At 35.9% G+C, this 19,282-nt stretch overlaps 1 pseudogene; it reads right to left on the reverse strand.

The window, feature by feature from the left end:
• Positions 1–477: 477 nt before the first annotated feature.
• Positions 478–19,282, reverse strand: part of LOC140015804 (wall-associated receptor kinase-like 9) — a 28,463-nt pseudogene continuing 9,658 nt past the window's right edge.

A 19,282-nucleotide genomic window follows, 5' to 3' on the forward strand; every position in this document is an offset into this window, starting at 1 on the left:
AACATTTCAAAGTGCTTTGTGATCATCAAAATCAAGAATAACACTCGTGTATACATAACTATTACATACACACGAATAAGAAAATACACCCAAATGAATCGTATAAAACACTACAAATATACCCGACAAATATAGACAAATATATTGAATACTATATTTCAATAGAAAAGAAACTACTAAATAAGTGGGGAATAAATAAAAGAGATAAGGAAAGAACGCATCCGAAAAATTGATAACGGAGTTCGGCAAATTTTGCCTAATCTCCGAGCACCACTCAAGCTACCCGCTTTTATAAATTTGGGAGAAGAAAGAATTACAAAAGAATTACAAAATCCTTTTTGGTGTAATTCTTTTGTTGGTGTTTGGTGTAATTGAATTGATTTGCTATAACTCTCAAGCCCTTACCCAAGCTCTCAACTCTACCGATGTGGAATAGAAATTGATGCCACAAATTCAACAATTGTGACTTGAAAAAGTCTACAATTTAGGTTTTGAATTCAACAGAACCCTCGAATGCCTCGTTGATAGACTCATTTCTTCTAATTCCAATGCTACTTCTTTCATGGTTGGCCTATCTTCCCCCTTGACATTTAAGCATCTTTTAGCTAGCATAGCAACTTCTTTCAGTTGCTCAGCATTTCTTTCAGTGTCGATATTATCATCCAGAACTTCAAACAAATGGTTATCCTTTATTGAAGAAAGAAATAACTTGCCAGACTTCTCTCTCTTGCAGATCTATCAAAGCACAGTACCTTCTCTCCTGTCAATAGCTCCACAAGAACAACCTCAAAGCTATAGACATCACTCTTCTCAGTTAATTGACTAGTCTGCAGGTACTCAGGGTCTAAGTAGCCAATTGTTCCTTGCACCATCATTGGTATCTCACATTAAATCATGGGTACCAATCTTGATGTTCCAAAGTCTGACACTTTCGCTGTGTATTTATCATCTAGGAGTATGTTGACCGACTTCATGTCTAGATCAACAATAGGAGGAGAAGCAACAGAATGCAAATATGAAAGTGCCCCTGCAGTTTCTATGGCTATCCTCAAACGAGTATCCCAGCATAGAACTGAGGCCTTGGCTTTGTTTTGCACATGATCAAAAAGTGTTCCATTGTTGATGAATTCATAAACTAGAAATTGGAAGAAGTAGTTTAGTAGTAATAGGAAACAAGAGCAGAAAGGCATTATCGTTTGCTTTATCTTTTCTTTTTTCTCGGAACGAGCCTAATAGTAGGTAGTTTTTCTTCTTTTCACAAGAAACAAACATGCATCTTTCCTTTTCTTTTTCATCGCATTTTTGGAGAATGGCTGTAGGAATAAACTCAAATATTTTGCGCGTGGTTTTTTTCCATGACGATGAACTAAACTTCCCTTTCTAGTCAAAAAACAATAGAAGATTTGGTTTATCTAAAATTGTGAGATCAAATTAATTATTTACTTGTATTCGTATGTTTTCTGATTTAATTTTTTATGATTTTTATATTATTTGAATATTTTGGTCCGATATTAAATTGATCTAATAACCTAAAATCAATTAAAGCAGTTAAATTCATAATTATTTGATTGCTTTAAATTAGTGGTAACTGGTATGATTGAATTTGTGTCAGGAGAATATATGGATTAATTTAAAATAACCCTCATAGCGCGTTATTTGGTTAGAACAGGATTTCTCTAATTCTTAAGGCAATTAGGAAATTGAATTCTAAGATCGTACTTAGGGTTATTTCTTCATTAGGATAGTGGTTAATGGCCGTACTTTAATCACCAATACAGTAAGAAGAAATTGACTGTTATCGCTTGTTTGACAGTTATAACTTATTTATTAGTTAAAAGACCAAATTATCATTGCATCGATGACCAATTAAGTGAACTATTTTTGAAGTTATTTTGATTCAATTTTAGCACATTGTTATTTTAGTTTTTTTTATTGTTATTATTTTCATTTTATAAAAATCCCCCATACCTTGAATTCTAGAAAAAACTAATTCTCTCCAATCTCTATGGATTCTACCCTGCTCACCACTATTTACAAAATTCATATTTTTTTTCAAATAGGCATTTTTAATTATACAATCTCGACATCTATCAATTAAAAGCATCTAAATATGAAACAAACTTGTAACTAAACAAGACAAATAAGAACAAGAACAAAGTTTAGGAAGAAGAATTCTTATTCAATGTTTTGAAAGTTGAATCATTGAATACCTTCATAAGTTAATCTCACAAATAAGTTTGGTACAAAAATGCTCTTACTTCCCTTGCAAAACTCTTAAACTAATTTTGAAACTCACAATATGAAACTAGAGTTAAAACTAATTTGTACTTCTACTTCTACTCTACTTCTTTATACTAATTCATCCTTAGAAGATGCCACAAGATACTTCAAATCAATGAGATATAAGAGGTATCTATAGATGTTTTTGAAAAAGAAAATGTACTCATAATGTTGTCATAGAATTGTTCTTCATTTTTTCAACTCAAGTTTGCTGGATCTAGCCGGATTTTATGAGAAAAAATGGTTCAAAAAGTAGTGTAAAATAAGTGCAAGTTGTAGAATCAACTTGTAGCACATAGTCAGGGATTTGCAAGGTGGATCTACGATACCTCGTAGATCTGCCTCGCGGCTCTTCCTCTTTTGCAGTTTTGCACTTTCTGTTCAAAATTCAATTTTATTTTATTTTTGGACTAATTTCAACGGCAATTTTCTTGATGATGTAAGCTGAATTAACTCTTACACCAAACATGAAAGTTGTAGTTCTTTGAATTAGTTTTCCGATGCATCAAAAATCAACTCATTTGGATATCTGTAAGATGAAAAATAATCAAAATACCCTGACTAGTCACTGCCTTATTTCAGCTTTTGACAAAAATTTTGCCCGACTGTATTTTGGCTTTTGATAGAGATTTCACTAATTGATATTCAAGTTTGGAGATGATTTAATCAACTAGTTTAAAATTTTTGACTTACTCAGCACAAGTATCTTAACGAATAGTCATACAAGTTGAATTAGTGAAGCCATTTTTGGGTGGTCAGGCTACAATCTTTGACTTTTGGAGGTTTCAACCAAGTATAGACGTAGAAATTTTCTCCAATAAATGGTTTATAAAGTCTATTTACAAATTATCTGCATGCTTCAAGAAGACACTTAAAGCCAAACTATCTTTGGCCTTATCATTCTCACTAGCGTCCTGAGCAAGTGTAGATTCAATATATTGATGTAATTTACATGTCTTGAGATGAACTATTATTTGTTTCTGTCAAAAATTGAACTTCACCTTTATTTTGAGTTTTTAGACAGAACAAACAATATTGCAATTAGAGTTTGCCATAATTTACTATATCTCTAATGCCACTCTGATGGATTCAAACAAATAAACACACTTAAACCCACAGAAAGAATCAAGAAAAATAATATAGAGGCAAAGGAAATTCTTCAGCCATTCATCTAATGAGGCTGCGGCCTTTTTGTTTCATATGAAAAGAAAACGACACAAAGCTGTGGCACTATAAGCCCTATTGGCTTTTTAACTAGTACACTACTAGACCTCTAACACCAGTAGTAAAGGAATAATCCCATACAACTCCAACTCCACTAACCAATTAATTAATGACACGTGGCTACACTAATATAATAATGTTTGGTTAAATTTTTTTCTACAGGCGTTGCTCAATTCCTTAGCAGTGTAAGCTTTGCATTTTCAATATCCTCAGCAGGTTACTGCTGTTTTAGCACTTTCAACATTTTTCTAAAAAGCTTCTCATTGCGCTTATTTTCGTGTATCTTCTTCACCATGTTGTACAAACAAAAAAGTTGTGATCAAAAGAATCAACATGCTAGCTCGTACAGTAGTATCTATGTAAATTCTCGATTAGGTTAATACTAAATATCACAATCAAGACACACATAACAGACACCTTATCATCATCTGCAACACCATCACTATAAAAGATAACATTAAACACTAATTCCATGGAAGACCATTTCTGACTACTTTTCGTGTACTATGAATGAAATTACAAAAGGGATGGATGACTTACCAGTAATAATTGCTGTCCTGTTCCCCTTGCACTTGATTTCGGCAATGGCTTTTGTTAAAGTGGCTTTGTCCCACATTGCCTTATAAGTGCACCAAATCAAGAGAGATTTAGTTGTTTGTTTGAGCCTTTGGATCATCAAACCTTTTGTTTAGTAAAATATTTTTGGGCTCTCTTGTATTTTAAGTATTAGATGTTTTGAGTCTAGGAACACTTTTCTAAAACATTTTTGTACTCTCTTCTTCATAATAAAATATTGCTCTTTCTCTACCCATAGATGTAGGTCAATTTAAGTGAACCACATAAATTCTTGTGTTCCTATTTTATTTATTTTTTTTTATTTTTCTTTTGAGGTTACCAAAAATCCTTTTCGTCAATTTTCTGGGGCCATATCCAACAAATTGGTATTAGAGATTCTTCGGAGGTTTTGAATTTTGTGACAACAATGACAATAACAAAGACTATTGTCGAAAAATTCGATAAAAATATCAACTTCAGGATGTGGCAGTTCAAGATGGAAGCCATTTTGGTTTAAGACGGAGTTGATTTAGCGACACAGGGAATTGAGAAAAAGTCAGAGAATTTGACAGATGCAAATTTTGCTGAGATGGATAAGAAGACTCGGTCTAGTATTATTTTAAATCTCTTTGATGAGATTTTGCAGGAGGTAGCCACTGAGAATTTAGCAAAAGCCATGTGGGATAAAGTTAAGGCCTTTTACATGAAGAAAACGATTGAGAATAGGTTTTATTTAAAGCAAAATCTGTATATGCTTCACATGACTAAAATTACATTTATACTTCACATCTTGATAAATTTGATTCTATTATTATGAACTTGGAGAACATAGATTCCATTTTTATGACGGAATTGTTAGAGTGGATGTTCCTTTTAGAAGGGCAGAATCAAAGTATAGTGTTGAACAAGGAGGTGTAACTGTTGAATTCTACGGCGGCGAACTCAATGGAGTCAGTTATAGCGATCATAACGTCATATTCAGCTGTGTATTTGCACCCAAGAACCTCCAAGGTACCCAAAGAGATGAGATTTTTTCAAATCAAGAACATGTCTAACATTAATGACCATTCTCACAATACCATCATGCATTTTAATTCAAATTGTACCTTATCAACAACATCACAAATGGTATTATTGCCCATCAAAATAATTCTACCATTATAAGATTCATAAGTGAAAAATAAATTTCTATTAGGACACATGTAATAAGAGCATTCCAAATCTAAAATCCATTTATTTTAAGATATTGTCCTGTCATTAGTCACAAAGAAAATATTTCCTTCATTCTCATCAACTGCAGCACCAGTTTTGGCAGTCTCAATATTTTTTTCACTAGGTTTTCTCTTTTGTTTCAATCTAATTTTTAATTTAAAATAATTTATCTTAATGTGCTCCATTTTTTGACAATAATTGTACTCCAAATTTCTATGCTTGAATTCAGATTTAGATTTAAATCTATTGTCAAATTCTTTTTTCTCGATTCTACTCTTAATAACTAGACTTTCTGCCTGATCTCCACAAAATTCTTCAATAATATCCCTGTCAATCTACTCCTTAAATTTTAATGCAGATTTAATTTTTCGATACGAAAGGTACTCTCATTGTAATGAAAGTTTGCAGGTTTGGAGTTTATATATTTTGCAGGAATCTACTATCACAGGTTCAGTCGCAGTTTCATCATCATCATCTTTATCTGATTCTGACATCACCAAATTGTGGCATGTGCGTTTGGGACATATGAGTGAGAAAAGTTTGGGCATACTGAACAAAAGGGAACTTTTTTGTGGTCAGAGTACTGGTGATTAGAATTTTGTGAATACTGTGTCTTTAAAAAGCATAAAAGAGTTAGCTTTACTTCACCAGTAATTCATAAGACGAAAGGTACTCTTAACTATATTCATTCATATTTATGGGATTCACCTAGTGTTCTGTCTAAAGGATGGTATCAGGTATATGTTGACTTTCATTGATGATTATTTAAGAAAAGTTTGGGTTTATTTCTTATACATAAGAATGATGTTTACCTCACTTTCAAAGAATGGATAGTGTTGATTGAAAAACAAATAGATAAATAGATCAAGAGACTTAGAATAGATAGTGATATGAAATTTTGTGCAAGAGAATTTGATGAATTTTGCAGGAATGAAGGGATTGTTTGGCATCGCACTGTCAGGATGACGCTTCAGCAAAATGGTGTGACTAAATGTATGAACAAAACGCTTTTGGAGAGAGTGAGGTACATGATCTTTAATGCAGGATTGACAAAAGACTCTTGGACAGAGGCGATTTCTATGACTTGTTATAACCGTACTCGTTCTACTGCTCTTGATTTTAAAATTCCTGAGAAAGTTTGGTCAAATACTTCTGCTGATTATTTTGATTTAAAATTTTTTGGATATCCAGCATATATGTGTATAAATGATGAAAAATTAGAATCCCGAACTAAAAAGTGTATCTTTCTTGGGTATGCTTTTGGGGTGAATGGATACAAATTATGGTATCCTGATCTCAAATTTTTAAAATTTAAAATCAGTAGAACTGTTAGTTTTGATGAATTCTCTATATTTTTTTCCAAGAAAGGGTCCTCCAGTTCTTATCAATCAAATGATAGTATGCAGAAGCATGTAGAGATTAAGATTGGTAGTTCTGGTCCTTCTACTCAACAAGTGCCAGTAAATGCATCTGATTGTACAGATGAAAATAATTCAGAAGAGGAAGAATGTTTCATTACCAAAGATAGACCAAGAAGGGATATTCGACCACCACAAAGATATGCAAATTTGATTGCATATGCTTTGTTTGTTGTAGAAGAAACTGATGTAGTTAGTGAGTCTACTACCTAGTCAGGGGCAATTTCTTGTGATAATTTTGCTAAGTGGTTGATTGCAATGAATGAAAAAATTAAATCTTTCCATTGAAATGGGACTTGGGTTCTTGTGAAACGGCCTTCAAATAAGAAAATTGTTGGATGCAAATAGGTCTTCAAGAATAAAGAAGGTATTCCAGGGGTCGAAGATGCAAGGTACAAAGCACGGTTGGTTGCAAAAAACTATAATTAGGTACAAGATGTTGATTTTAATGAAATATTTTCACCTGTTGCTAAGCATAACTCTATTCGTGTTTTGCTTGTGTTTTGCTTGTTTTAGTTGCCATATATGATTTGGAGTTGGAGCAACTTAATGTTAAAACAACTTTCTTACATTGTGAACTTGAAGAGAACATTTATATGAAACAAACTCGGGGATTTGAAGTTGAAGAAAAGGAAGACCATGTTTGTTTACTGAAGAGATCCTTATATAGATTGAAATAGTTTCCAAAACAGTGTATAAGAGGTTTGATACTTTTATGTTAGATCATGATTATTCAAGAAGTATGTATGATAGTTGTGTTTATTTCTGAAAATTAAATGATAGTTCTTTTCATTTAGTTGCTATTTTATGTTGACGACATGCTCATTGCTGTCAGGAATTTGTCAAATTTTCACACTTCGAAATTACAATTAAGTAGCGAATTTGAAATGAAACATTTGGGAGCAATTAAAAAAATTCTTGGCATGGAGATCAAGAGAGACCAAGGAGTTGAAAAGCTACTCTTGACCCAAGAAAATTACCTTGAAAATGTCTCAGAGAAGTTTGGCATAAAAGATGCTAAACCTGTGATCACTTCTCTTGTTAGTCATTTTCGACTATCTGCTACTCAATCACCATAGTCAGTTAAAGAAGAAGAGTATGAGGCACAGGTTCCTTATTTCAGTGTAGTCAACAGTATTATGTATGCAATGATTTGCACTTATATAGATATTACACAAGCAGTCTGTTTAGTTAGCAGATATATGTCTTGTCCTGGAAAAGTGCATTGGCAAGCTATGAAGTGAATTCTCAGATACTTGCGAGGAACTTCTAACTGTTGATTGGGGTTTGGGAGAAATAATAATACTTTGGTTAGTTTTGTAAACTCTGACTATGTCAGGGATCTTGACAGAAGAATATCACTTTTAGGTTACATATTTTGTATTGGTAGTTATACAGTTAGGTGGAAAACTACTTTACAATCTATTGTAACTTTATCTAGAAGTTTCATGATTGACATGACCGAGGCAGAATATATAGACATGACCGAGGCAATCAAAGAAGTTTCGTGATTGAAGGGTTGTTTGGTAAATTCAATCTACATCAAGGTGTTACTACTATTTACTCTGATAGTCAAAATGTCATTCATTTGACTAAAGACCAATTGTATCATGAGAGGATGAAGCACATTGATGTAAAATTTTATTTCATTCGAGATACTATTGCTAAGAGAAAAGTCCTTGTTCAAAAAATCAGTACCAAAGAAAATCCTGCTAACATGTTTGCGAAACCTCTTCCAGTTTACAAGTTCAAACAAGGGACTTGATTGGAGTTCGTTGTTGGTGATTTAGGTATATTGGGACTTATGTGGAAAAGTTAGAGCAGATTTGCTATTATCAATGTTGGAGACACACCAAGGTAGAGATTTGTTAAAGTGGCTTTGTCCCACATTGCTATTTGTATAAGGGAGCGTTTCCCTTAGTTGCTTATAAATATAATGGGCCTGTAATAGAATTAAGTGCACCAAACCAAGAGAGATTTAGTGGGGTATTTCGGCCTTTAAGTCATTAAACCTTTTGTTCAGTAAAATATTTTTGGGTTCTCTTGTATTTTGAATATTAGGTATGTTGGGTATAAAAACACTTTCTTAAGACATTTTTGTGCTCTCTTCTTCATAGTAAAATATTGCTTCTCCTCCGCCCATAAACATAGATCAATTTGACCGGATCACGTAAATTCCTGTGTTCCTATTTCATTTATTTTTGTTTTGTTATTTGTCTTTTGGGATTGTCAAAAATCGTTTTCGTCAATTTCTTGGGCTAGACCTAACAGCTTTGACAAAGAAACAAAGATTCAGAAGAAACAAGTTTTAGAGAATATTCAAAAAAGGACAATCTTTTAGGGAGAGGAATAATAATATATAATAAATCCATTCTCTTAAATACTCACCATGTTTACAGGCGCCATCTTGGCATGGATTGATTTGATAAAACCAAATATCATCTCCTAAGGTACTACATTCATACTGATAAGTGGTAATACTGCTGGATTCTAGCTGAAGGGAGATCTTTTTGGGACTGCACCCTGAGATGGTTTTAATTTCAGAATGATTCAGAGGCCAGGACCACACAACAGGAGCATTTATCAGACGTACTTTTGGAGGGTTGATACAACTCTTTAACTTCCAATTTTGGTCAACCAAGAAGGCATAAACACAGGTACTAGATGTAAAGTTCTGCGAGGTAGTTAACTGCAAACTATATTGGCTGAGGTAGTATGGAACGCTTGCCTGACAACAATTGATGCCATAGCAACCGGTAATTGTTGTGGTGCTGTTACACATTGAGGTGCAACCAGAAAAGATCTGTTGACTGCCATCTATCAATTTTAGGAGGGCATTACCACATCCAAGATGCATCAGTTTGTTGTGTTCTCTGGAAACAAAGAAAGGAACTTGAGAAAAGGAACTCTTCAATAAAGACTCATCAATCATTGGCCCATCCACTGAGCAGATTTGAGAAAGTGGGTAATTGATGACTATAGTTTGGGCTCTCAGGGAGACTTCCAGCACCTCTCCGAGTTTTTGAGAGCTTTGTCCAGGTTGAAGCCCCAGATATGAGCTTAAACCATTGATGGAATCACCAGAGGGATCTGCACAACGTATGCCGTATGCTTCCTTGAGAGCACAATCAGGACCAAACTACAAGAGGACAGGCTTTTTGCTATGCTTTTGCTGCGGCACAAGAGAAAGTGCAGCAAATTTCACAATGTTCATAATTTTTGCATAAAAATGACATAGCTTTAATAAAGCCCAAAAAAAAAAGAAAAAGAAACGAGGTTCTAAATATACCTAAATGCCAAACTAAAAGCAAAGTCTCAATTCCTAAATCAATTCCACTTCTCAATTCCTAAATCTGAAAGCAAACGACGTTCTCTCTTCCATCTCTCAATTCCCTTCGATTCCTAATGATGTAGAAATACCTTCGATTCCTAATTCCTGATCGATTAATCCTTCTTTTTCTTTCTAAAGCCTAATTCCACCTCCTTCATCTTTACTCTCTATTGTAGAAATAGTATAAGTCGATTCTCAAAGGAAAATGGTGAGGCATATACCTAGCAATCTCAATTTTGTGTTTGTTTCTTAATAGATTCTTAGGTTTGTTTCTTAAATTTATCTCTGCAGTAAATACTAAACTAAAATTTCTTTTAAGTTTTAGGTCATTTTGCGAAAGGTGAATAAACTGGATTTCCTCGGTTGGATTTGCTTCTCCATCAGTGAACTAATTGTAGCTTTGAGACAACTCAACTAGCAATTCTGCAAGCTATTTTGGTTCAAAGGCAAGGTAATTAAGCTCAATTTCTTTGCAATATTTTCACTTTACTGTGACGCCCCGACCAAAGGAGGGTTTCCTTTTATACAAGTTTTTGTTGGACGAGTGGAATAGCACCGTTTTTCAGCTTGGAAAAGAAAAAACAATTTTCGAAAAAAGGCAGGGGCCAAATCCGGCCGGAAATCCGGCCAGTTTCTGGCCGGATAGCTAGCCGGATTGCCTAGCCGTTTTGAAAAAAAATTGAGGAACTCACTGCCTTGTATCCGGCCAGGAATCCGGCCGGAAATCCGGCCAGATTCCGGCCGGATTGTGACGTGTCACAGCCGGTCAGCTTTGACCGGCTGCCTTTTTCTTCCCTATTATCTCATTGTTTTGCCAAAAATATCTCATTTTTCTTCCCCTGCTCAACCGAGCTTCATAGAGAGAAAACTCCCAAATTTCCTAATTTCAATCTTTGCCCAAAATCTTGAGTTTTAACCAATGGTTTTGGAAGCTACTCCACACAAGGGTGCACTATGGTGGTTTAAAGCTTTTGGTGGATTGGTTTTGAAGGGGAAGCTTTAGTTTGGTAGCTCTCTTGAATTTGAGGTGAGTTGATTATACAAGTTATTTTTGGTTCTAGTAATGGATAATTAATGGTTTGTGGTGGACATGTGGGTTATTTTGTGGAGTATTTCATGGGTTTATGGAAATTATGGTGAATTTCTGATTTATTGGGTATTTTTCTGATTTAATATGGTTATGGTTCATTAGCCTTGGTTTGATAGTTTTAAATGATGTTAAATGGAGCTCTTGTGCATTAATTGCGGTTGTTTGCGGTAAATTTACGTTTGTGGTGTAATTTCCGGTTTCTAGGGTTTTGATTTGGGAATTTTCAATGGTTGGCCTATAAGCTTTTGATTGGCTTTGATTGAAGGAAATTATGGTTTAATTGAATGTATGATATTGATTATGAATAAAATGGGTGACTGTGGTTAATTGGTATGAGAATTGGTATTTGAATGGTAGGTTGGAAATGTGTAAAATTAAGGGGTTATGCCGCCCAATTCGTGAGAATATGTGTTTGTTTTGCATTTGAATTGATCTTACTTCATTTTATGGAAATTCTTGTGATTTGGACATTAGGAGGATTAAGTTCCATATTAGTGACATTTCTAAACTTTGTCTAAGTTAATTCATCCTTGTTTTGGCCCGTACATGATTGGTATAGGCTAGTCTCATGTTAAGTGGGGTTTTCTAGCCCTTAATTGTGATTAGTGATGGTTATATGCAAAGGTTGGTTCAAGAAGGGTAATTTCAGTTTTTCCCCTGTTTCTAGACTGAACTTGGACTGTCTTTTTCTCTGTGCTTTGGACCGAACCAGCTTTTGCTCAAAACATGAAAGTTGTACGTATATGAGTTGACTACTTGCCTGCAAAATTTCAGATTGATCGGAGTACTGTAACTTGTGAAATGACTGAATTGCCCCTGACTGTTCATAGACCCTGTTTTATGGACAGTTTTCTGTCCTCTTCTAGATTTCGATATTTGACCCTGAAAATGTATAATTTGGCCTTGGAGGTCTTCATAAGAAATGTTGGTTTATGTTTTAGCTTCGTAACGCCATAAGATTTGTGTCCACCGGATAAGCGTAGTTTCACTTGTGATTAAAATGCCAAAAGGTGGCAGGAACTTGTTAAGTTAGAATTCCTTTTATTTGACCTGCTATTTGTAATTTAGGACTCCGACTTGAACAAGCCAATGAGGTACGATGGATGGTTCCTGAGCTGTGTTTGGGTGAGTGAACCTTAACTATTACTCCGAAAGTTACTTTTGAAATAATTCTTGCATTGGTTACACGACTGCATCTCATTGTGTATGTGTGTGTGCCATAACATTTTGGCTCCGATGAGATCTTGGGAAAATCTTGTGCTTAGAACCAATGTCTCCACTACTGTTTGCGCATTTCTTGGAGCACGATGGCTCCTTATACCTGTTTATCTGTTACTTGATCTAAGGGAGCGTTGGATATCTAAGTACAGGGATTTCACTGGCTTCAAAGAGCATCATACGTACATTTGATCGCTAGTTCATGATATCCATTAAATGCTTTATTGTGGAAAATATTTGATTACTGATTTTACTGTTCACTCGCTGAGCTTATAGCTCACCCCCAAATGTTTTTCTTCTCCCCACAGGGATCGAGGCCAAGGAAGCGCTTGTATTACGTTATATGTATGACCGGATGGCATGTAACTTGTATAGTTTAGATTTGGGTTCGTTTGTGTAATTGTTGGATTAGGGTGACTGTTTGGAAATTGGAATGGATGGATTATACCATGTACGATTTGAATTTGGATTGCCTCTTGTGTAATAGCTTAGTGTTAGGGTTTGTATTAATTGATTGGACTTGAATGGATGTACGTGTACATTCAGCTGCGTTTGTGATATGTAATTCTTGAAGGATTTAATGTAAAATACAAGATTTATATTATAATTTATTGGAGAACTGTAGTGATTGATCGAGTCCTGGCGAGAGCTGGGCAGGCGGCCCGTTGACCCCTCTGGTTCGCCTTAGGGGAAAATGGGGTCGTTACATTACTCATTTCCTTTATGGTATAATTGGAGATTATTACATGTGCTTAATACTTGGGAGTTTCTAGACTTTTATGATTATTACATGTGCTCAATTTTTTTGAAGATGTCAACGATCGAGTTCCTTGAACCTGTATAATTAGGAGCAAGAAAATTATTTTGAGTTTAAAGTAAACTTCAAGATTATGTTCATTTTCTTTTATCTTCATTTTTCATTTCTATGGGTTGAAATTAACTTGAAAGAACTATTTTAATATGTGTGATGCCCAGTGCTTTAAGATGCCTCCTTACAGTCCTGGAAGATACTTGTGATGGGTCACTCAAGGTATGCCAAGAGAGATTGTATGATAGATCATGATTCCCGGATGGCAACGAGCTAAGGGAGAAACCTAATGCTCTCTCCTTATAAGAAGAAAACTTCAACCAATCTTGGGAAAGCAGAGATATTCGAGCCATCAGAGGAGTCATTGATCCTTTGAATCTGGGTAAAGACAGACCAGCACTAATCTTATCATAGTAGTCCATTTTTTGTTAAAAGATTTTGTGTTTAGTTTATCTAACAACTTTGAATAGCTTGCTTGATGTGTAAGAAGAAAGGAAAGATAATCATCATGGACATCCGATGCTTTTGCAACATGAAATTTGCGCCTAACTAGGATTTTTTTGCCTTCTATTGGTAATTTTGGCAAGTCTAGCATTTTTATCTAGTTATTTGTGCTTTAAAATGTTGGTAGAATATAATTGTTGACTATTGTAATTTCATTCGAATTTCTCTCTTGTGTAAAATGTCTCTATAGAAAGATTGTGTGTACTGTATTAATTTGTCCATCCAAATAGGTGATAATTGAGTAAAAAGAAGGGAAAGATACTCATAATGGACTTTCTTCCTTCATCATTGCAAAATATTGTTTCTAATTGGTTCATTGCCTAATATTTGTCTTTAAATGGCTGTCTTGGTACTGTGGAATCCATTTTAGGATATCGTTCCCGGGGTAGCATCTTCAAAGTCCTTGCATTCTTCTAAAGTTGAAACTGAGAAGAAAGACACCAAGCAGAAAGCTACAAAGTAAGTTTCCTTGCCTCCCTTTTGTATGATTAATTGCTGTCTTTAAGGTATATTACAATTTATATAATTTAACTGTTTGTTGCAGCCATGTTTTTTGGGTGCTTGCTATAGAAAGTTGAACTTGCTTTCATTTGGAGAAGAAGCAGAAGAGGAGGAGAAGGAATTGGCTCATGTCAAGACCCAGATTAAGAGCATGGTTCAAAGTCGCGGTCGCGGTCATAGTCGCGGCCCAGAACGTTCCACATCGATCTCGATATATCAATCGCAGTCTCGCTGAGACGCAAATTTTTAAGCATTTAATATTTTAAAAATTGTTAATAATATAACAAAAAGTATGCTAAACAAAAATAATAAAAAAAGCAGAAGAAAATTTGTAAAATGTACTATTTTTATACATATTAAACACAATAAGTACTTTTAATCATTTAGTACAATGGCATCTAAAAAGAAATATATGACATCTAAAAATATCAAATATTAACTTTAATTATAAAGGTATTTTTATTTTATAAATATGCAACATAGTAATAATTAAAATTAGGATAAGAAATAACCTTTAATTAAATAATTTATAACATCACAAACCATCCGATTTGCACATTATGAGAAGATGCTCCAATATGTCATTTATGCAATATATATATGTGATATAAATATAAGTATTTTCAATTTCAAAAAAAAATGTAAATGTTATATTAACATACTTTGAAATGTCAACCTCTTTTCTTAAAACTAAAATGAATTTTACATTCTTTCATAGAACTAAATTCATTTATAATTGAATCAATGCTAAATTTTCTAGTAACTTTTTTCCTATGTACACAGTTAGATAGTCATTCAAGAAATTATCTTTCATTTTGTATTGGAATTTTGTCTTGATTATCTTCATAATTGGCAATGCCCCTTTTGTAGTTTTTTGATACAAGAAGAAGATTGAGAACAAATCTAATCAATAGGGCTAAGTTGTATATTTGTATATGGGCCAATAAAGTAATTATTATTTGTTTAGTTCATCGATAATTATGAATTGGGTCTTTTTATTATAATATATCAGATGGGATCAATTTATTATGGATCATCAAATTATATGTTTAATTTTTTGAAAGTTAAATAATTTGAACAATAAAAAATAAACAACTTTTTTTTGAAGAAAAAATAATTCAAAGGTAACTAATTCATATATATATATATATATATATACTTTCATTATATAAATTAAAATTATAAAAAATTAGGGAGAGCCAACTTTATTTTATACATATATTCACGTACTATGAATTAAAATTTTCAAAACTTAGAAGGGTCATGGCCCCCACTCACTCCCTCAACCCCCTTGGCTCCATCAGTGGGTGGATGAAGGGAGGGTAGGGTGGGGCAGTGTTGATGAAACACTGCATGAAAGTCAAAAGTAATAAAAATATATATATACACTTCCTTATACTATATAAGTATGAGTTTAGAGCAAAAATGGTTTTTGGATTTCAACCGCAAGGGTGGAGCTATTTTGAGAATATAAAAATATTTAAAGTGCAATTGGAGTATTGAATATGAGCCATTATATCTAATTTAGTTTTGTTGTAATTGCTTAGATGTCCTTTCAAACATTTAAACTTAGCGGTAAGTTTGATATATGACAGTATTCGATATCCGATTAAACATTGGGTACAACTGAATTCAGGTTGTGTTTTAGTGGAATTACATAAGAGCTCTTCTAATCATTTAATTGTATTAATATCCAAATCTCTTAATTTCCTAATGCCCATCTCATTAGTTATTTGCAAACTTATGATATATAGATGTTATTGGCAGAGGTGCCTGATATGAAAGAAGTTCGCCACCTGGTGTTCGCCATGGACGGGGAGAGTGCGGCTGGTCCGGACGGTTTCACAGGCAAGTTCTTCATGTTTGCATGGGATGTCATTGCTCAGGATATGCACAGAGCGATGGCGAGTTTCTTTTGTGGCAGTGAGCTGCCTAGGTTCATTACTTCCACTTCAATCGTGTTGCTTCCAAAAGTTTCGAATCCCCAAGATTTCTCAAAGTACTGATCGATTAGCCTCTGCAACTTCTTCAATAAACTGTTATCCAAAATTTTGGTGGGTCATCTGGCCTCGGTGGTGCCAAGAATTATCTCCCCCCAGCAATCGGGGTTTGTCAAAGGCTGCACTATAACGGACAACTATTTGTTGGCTCAGGAGCTGGTCTCGGGCATAGGCAAGAAGGCAAGAGGGGGGAATGTAGCATTGAAACTTGATATGACCAAGGCCTATGATCGGATGTCCTGGTGGCACATTATTTCCATGTTGCACGCATTTGGTTTTGGTGAGCGGTTTATTGACCTGGTCTGGAGGCTTATGTCGAACATCTGGTTTTCAATCATCATCAATGGTAAATCCCACGGGTATTTCAAATCTGGCAGGGGCTTACGTCAGGAGGATCCTTTGTCCCCAGTGCTTTTCATCATTGGTTCGGAGATGCTCTCGCAAGGTAGCAGAGTTTTGTAGGGTTTAAAATTCTAGCAAGATGCCCTGTCGTCACGCACCTGGCGTTTGCTAATGACGTGCTCATCTTTACGACTGGGTCTGCCGCTGCTTTAAAGCGCATTATGCAGGTGCTCAAGGCGTATCAGCAATCCTCGGGTCAACTGGTAAATGCTCAAAAGAGTGGCTACTTGGTCCATGAGGCGCTTCCATCAGCTCGAAGGAGGGTGATTGAGCGAGTTATACATTTCACTAGACTGTAATTTCCAATTCGCTATCTTGGCTTTCCTTTGTATACGGGTAGAAGCAAAGTTGCGTTCTTCGGAGAGGTGTGCCAGGCGGTCCTAGCTCGAATCATGTCTTGGAAGTCAAGGTTGATATCTCAGGGGAGGGAAGATAGTCCTGATAAAGCATGTGCTGTCGTCCATTCCGGTCGACTTACTTTCTGCTGCGGTATGTCCCGTCTCGGTCTTCAAGAGAATAGAGCAGGCATGTGCAAATTTTTTATGGAGTTCATCAGGGGAAAAGATGAAATTCCACTAAATCAGATTGTCTTAGTTGTGCCTCCCGGTTGAGAAGGGGGGAGTGGGTTTTAGGAGGCTCCAGGAGGTGTACTCGGCCTTCTTCTGTAAATTGTGGTGGAGTTTTCGAACTGGCACATCGCTCTGGGCAGAATTTATGCGAGCAAAGTACTGCAGGGGTCTTCATCCTTGCCAGGTGGAGCTGAGACAGTATGACTCGTTGACGTGGAGAAAAATGTTAAACATAAGTCGGCAAGTGGAACTAGCCATGGTATGGTTGGTGAACGGGGGGTCGTGTAATTTTTGGTATGACAACTGGCTGGATAGTGGAGCTCTATGTTTGAAAGCTATGGTGTACCCGGGCCTCACCTTCAAGGATTTCATGGAGATTAGGATGTCAATTTGCTTAGGCAACATGTTCCACAGGAGCTCATCTATCTGATACTATGACACCCAGTCCTATCAGGAGACTGCCGCGACGAGGTGATCTGGAGACTGACGACTTCAGGAAGATTCACATTAGCTTAGGCCTTTCATGAGGTCCGTCAGGCTTGAAACTCCTCTGTGATCCACTCTCAAGTTTGGCATCCTCAAATTACATTGAAAGTTTCCTTCTTCATGCTATGCTTGCTAGTGGGTAGGCTGCCTTTAACTGCCACTTTGTGGAGGGTGGGGGTCCAATTGGCCTCGAAGTGTCTGTGTTGCCAAGAGGGAGCAAATGAGTGGTTGAAGCATGTTTTCTCAGAAGGACAAGTTGCGAGGGGAGTTTGGAATTATTTTGGTCGGCTAGGTGGGGTTGTGTGCCGAGGCTCAACTCTACGGGCTTGGCTAACGGCTTGGTGGATGGCGTCGCCTAGGTTGGCGAAAAGATGGGTCCTTTGCTCTGTCTTTCCTAGTTTTATATGCTGGCACATCTGGAAGGCTTGGAATAAAGCATACTTTGACGGGAGCCAAATGCGAGTGGCGAAGGTTTGTCATGATGTGTTGTTAGACCCGATGGGGGTGAGGCTAAGTTTAATCAGAGACTTGGGGTGCAAATGTTTCTTCAGCTATATGAGTGGACTAATCATCTGCCATCTCGCTATAGTTTTCAGCTGGTGGGGTGGAAGGCGATGGGGGTTGGAATGCTAACGTTAAATACGGATAGATGCTCCAAAGGTAACCCGGGAGTGAGTGGGGATGGGGGAATACTTTGTGATGCATCGGGGTTTCCTATTTTTGCTTTCTCGGCATCATTCGGGGAAGCTTCGAGTCTGCGCGCAGAAGTATTGGCACTGGCTACGGGTCTCCGCTTGTGCCATCAAAAGGGGTTTACCAATGTCAGTAGTCAAGTCGATTCACTAGTCTTGGTTGGGATTCTTCATCGATAGCTACAGTGCCCGTGAGTGGTACGAAGGGAGGTCGAACAAATTTGGGGCATGGTTGCGGACGCAGCGCGGGTTACTCATTACTACAGAGACGCAAACAGGATGGCGGACAATCTGGATAATGTGGGCGCTTCTACTCGGGGCCAGGATCTCAACATTTATGACCAGTTCAGTGCAATTCCACGGTTGGCACGTGGGAAAATTCGCTTAGATAGGTCAGGTATACCTTCGGTCAGGAGGAGGAGGGTAGGCTAGCATAGGAGGATGATGTTTTAATCGGGAGTCTCGGACCTTATTTGTATCTGTGTTCGATCGTTTTGAATAAATAAAGGGGTTTTCGTTAAAAAAAAAAAAGAATGCCAATTAGTAGAGAAATTTGGTTTCTTGGCCGTTACCATAGTAACCCCATCTATTCAACTTCATTTCATTTACTTATAGCTTTGTTCCACCACAATCATGTAGCCTATTGAATTCGAATGTTGCTACATTAGCTACTCCTCTTCCCCATTTTGCAACACCTTTCTCAATAGGTATATTTTCTTTAGCCAATTGACTTTTTAGTTGTAAGAAATCTATAACCTTGCAAGTTATATGTGCAATATTTTTTTAGTATTTTAATTCAATTGTCCATGTTAGACACGCTTGATAGAGAGGAGATCACATTTGTTAATTGTTATTTGTGGTTTAAAATAAGTTTATCATCATAAATTTTTCCATTTATAGATTGCATCTACTTCTTTTGTTGTTTTAACCATTAGTTGCGGTGATTTTCAAATCGTTTGCTACTTTGTTGACGATTCCATTTAGACAATTTT

This window comes from Coffea arabica, chromosome 10c (assembly GCF_036785885.1).
Source record: "Coffea arabica cultivar ET-39 chromosome 10c, Coffea Arabica ET-39 HiFi, whole genome shotgun sequence".
NCBI classification, from domain to species: Eukaryota; Viridiplantae; Streptophyta; class Magnoliopsida; order Gentianales; family Rubiaceae; genus Coffea; species Coffea arabica.